Source organism: Otolemur garnettii, unplaced genomic scaffold, assembly GCF_000181295.1.
Source record: "Otolemur garnettii isolate 467f Iridium unplaced genomic scaffold, OtoGar3 scaffold00100, whole genome shotgun sequence".
Taxonomy (NCBI): Eukaryota; Metazoa; Chordata; class Mammalia; order Primates; family Galagidae; genus Otolemur; species Otolemur garnettii.
Genome location: NW_003852495.1, coordinates 4,286,542 through 4,290,416, shown reverse-complemented (window position 1 = coordinate 4,290,416; position 3,875 = coordinate 4,286,542). Strand labels below are relative to the sequence as shown.

At 39.6% G+C, this 3,875-nt stretch overlaps 1 pseudogene; it reads right to left on the bottom strand.

The window, feature by feature from the left end:
- Positions 1-747: 747 nt before the first annotated feature.
- On the bottom strand, positions 748-1,793 carry LOC100965220 (annotated as a pseudogene).
- Positions 1,794-3,875: the final 2,082 nt, after the last annotated feature.

The window sequence follows — 3,875 nt, the reverse complement described above, 5'->3', positions numbered from 1 at the left end:
TTCAAAAAAAAGAGTATGAAGAAAACTAAACTTGAGAACTCCCCCTTAATCAAAGAAATATGCAATTTTTACAGACAAATACATTCACAAGTTGTCTTAAAAACTGAGGGTATTCTATATCTGTAATTATGACTTAAATCAAGTATTCATGACCATTACTTGGCTAATTAAGAATCATTCAAACAAAGTTAAATCAAGTATTCATGGTCATTATTAGGCTAACAAACTAAGAATCATTCAAAGAGTATAAAATCAAGTATTCATGGTCATTACTAGGATAATAAACTAAGAATCACTCAAACAAAGCTAAGGTACAACAGGTGTGAAAATCCTGAACACCTGAACTTTCCATTCTTCAAGAATACAAGAATTTGTGGGCATATTCAATGAACTCAATGACTAATCCAACTACTGGCCACACTCCTGGTCTCAACAAGGAAATGTCTTTTCCGCCTACTGTCCTCGCCAAATCTAAAAGTCCTCCTCCATGATCTTGTTTGCTTGTTGTTGAACTGAACTTTGCTTCTTTCAGAAAGTGACTCTTCCATCAAGGGGACCGCTTTTCCCATGTATTTATTCTTGTAAAAGTCACATTCCTCTTGCTACTTCCTTTTTTGGGTAGGCTGCTCTTGCAAGTTACAGCTTAGGGTAGTTTAAGTCCAACTTCATAAATACATTTGATTTCACAGATGAATGTGGTTCTGGTGGCTGTTGTTGGTTAGAAGTAAATCCTCGCACTTAACAAGCCTATCTTACTAGATATGCCAAACCAGTTCTTACTCTAGCAACACCTGCAAAAGCCAGCGGCACGTTTCTGACGCTGCTTTCCAGGTCTTCCAGGTGGAAGAACTCCACAAAGCCATCCCTGCCTTGTTGTTTGACTAGCTAGTCCTGTTTTGTCCTCACAAGGACATCTGCGATATTTTCTGCTATCGGTTGGATGTAACTTTCTTAGTTTATGGCCTTCAGGTGCTTGGCCACAAAGCCATCAAAAGAAATTAGGGTCACAATCCTGCCCCAGTTTGTTGCCGTAACTGAAAACATGGATAGGGTGACCAGACGTCCCTGCTTTTTAATAATTTGTCCGACGTCCCACGGCGTTTTAAAAAAGTCTCGATTTCTGGAAAGAATGCACGAATGGGCGGGAGAACAGGAAGGGAATATATGGTTTTTGGCTGCCATGTGGCTATTTTGCCAGAATATGAGTTTTATGTTATTTTTGTTAATTTTATAATGTTAAACAAATAATTGTTGAGAAGTGCTTATGGAGAACTGCTTATCAAAGTTTGCATTGCTGTCAGGCCCTGCCCCATCATCTGCCCCGCCCCCCCCACTCACTGGCCATGTTGTCCCGCTTTACAAATGTTAAAATCTGGTCACCCTAAACATGGACCATCACTAGAGACAAAGATCTGACATCCTCTCCGGTTTTGATGTCCAGTTTGCAAAGCATGCCTCAGAAGGCCGTCTCATGGTTGGACTGCACCTCGTCCCCCACGCGGCACAAGGTCTCCAGCGCCTTCCTGCTGGTGCCACCTGCCCTGCTCATTGCCGGGCTCCTGCTCCCAAAGGTACTGAGACATGATCTCCAGTGACTGCCAGTATAACTCATCCTCCTCCTCTGCTGGGGGAGGTGTGGAAGGACGTGACCCATCGGTGCTGGAGCCGTTACCAGCCTCGCTAACAAACTCCAGCAAAGGCAGGACCTCCAGCTGCTTCCTGAGAGGCTCCAGCTCCTACACGGCCATCTCACCTTCTGGCGACTTGATGGCATCAGCAGCATGGGCTTCCATCTCATTTGGTAGCGATGTGCGGTGGGTAGGGTCTGCGTGAAGAACAGCAGCCTCGTAAGGTTGTAGTGACGTCAGGGACCACGGTACTGGAAATCATATAAACTTAAGGTGACCAGACTTCCTGCTTTTGGCGGGACAGTCCCGATTTTTAACAATTTGTCCCGTGTCCCATGGCATTTTTAAAAAGTCCCAATTTTTGGAAAGAATGCAGGACAAGCTAGGGAATGGAGCGACAAGAGAAGGTTTTTGGTTGCTGAAAAGGTTAATGTAACTCCATTTGGGAAAGAAGAGGTTAATGTAACTTTATTTGAAAATGAAAAGGCTAATGTAAACTCCCTATTCCCCTCCTGGGCAAGGTCACCAAGGTGGAATGGTATCAGAAGGAGACTGGCTCCCTCCCTCACTTTTAGGCAAGGACAGTTAGCTCAAAAGGAGCCAAACTGTCTGGAACAAACAAGTAGCCCCCCTCTCTAGAGAGTCCCTAACCATAAACAGCTCAGCCAATAGCAGCCCAGTCTGACAAAATACCCGATGAAATTCCTCTATTTGCTTTAAAAACTTCAGCTCACTTCACTAGGGGGTCGCCCTTCCTCCAGCCACGCGGAAGGGAAGAGTGGCCCAGGCATATATTTGCAAAATAAAGCACTTTTTGTCTTTACATGTGTGTGGTGGTCTCCTAGCAGCAATTCTGGTCCAAACACTGCTATGTTATATTATTTTTGTTAATTTTATAATGTTAAACTTTAATAATAACCAATAATTGTTGAGAACTGATATCAAGAACTGCTTATCAAAGTTCCCATTGTTGATCAGTTGTTAGAATTTGACCACCATTGTTTGGACTTAATGAACAATGGCATTTTCTGGCATTGGCAAACACGAAAACATTTTATAACTGTCTCTCAGACGATACACATCGTACTAGTGTGCTAGTGCTAGTTAAACAAGTGATGGCAACAAATCAGCTATTCAGATAATTTGGGTCAGTAATTAATTTATTTATTTCATGAATTTAGCAGACAGTACTCGTATTATTTATATTTTATAGTCACGACAAAAAGTCTAGCACCGGCCTTGAAAGTGACACTTACAACTTACAAGGTATCATTATTAAAAAAATATATTGATAAGGAAAAGGTTAAATCTTGAGTATCAGCAAAAATCACAATAGAGAACAAATGGTTAGAAATATTTCATCATTTTGAAATGAACCATGTTCCATACAATAATGCACTAAAAATTGTGGGATACACAATGTCCTTACCAGGAACTAATGCTGCAACTGAACATGTTTTTTCTATGGTAAATAAAGTGTGGACATCAGAAAAATCACAATTAAGTGTTGAGACTTTGAAAGCCATTTTTATGTGTAAAATATAATTTTAAAAATTCTTGTGAAAAATTTCATAACCTTTTAAACAGTGACAGCAATCTACTAAAAAAAGTTCACTCAAATGAGAAATATGCCAAAGAATAAAATAATACTATACATATTTTTTTTTTTTGGCCAGGGCTGGGTTTGAACCTGCCACCTTCGGCATATGGGGCTGGCACCCTACTCCTTTGAGCCACAAGTGCCGCCCTATACATAATTTTTTAAAAATGTATTGTATTTGTAAATTGTACTTATATTGAAATTAAAAATATATATATTATAATACTATTTTTGCATTCTATGAAAATTTTTGTTGCTCCATATAGACCAAATTTTCAATTAAGAACCTCCCCCCCCCTCAGTCAATGGTGTCCTGCTTTACCAATGTTAAAATCTGGTCACCTTATATAAACTACTGTTCTGTGAAAACCTTTGTTCAAAATATTCCATATTCTGTAATATTCTTAGCTTCTGACAGGGGGCAGCAGAGCACAGGAAAACAAAGTCTGGCTGCTTTTTTTTTTTGGTGTCTTGCAAACCTCTGGAGCCAGACTTCGACAAATCTTACTGTTCAGTAAAGACTTTAAGATAAAGGCTAGCTTTTTATTAATTTAACATTGTTTGAAGGCACTATAAATGACCTGCAACTTTTATAAAGGAAAAAAAAAGACTTAAAGAATAATATAAATAACCATCTCTCTTATTTT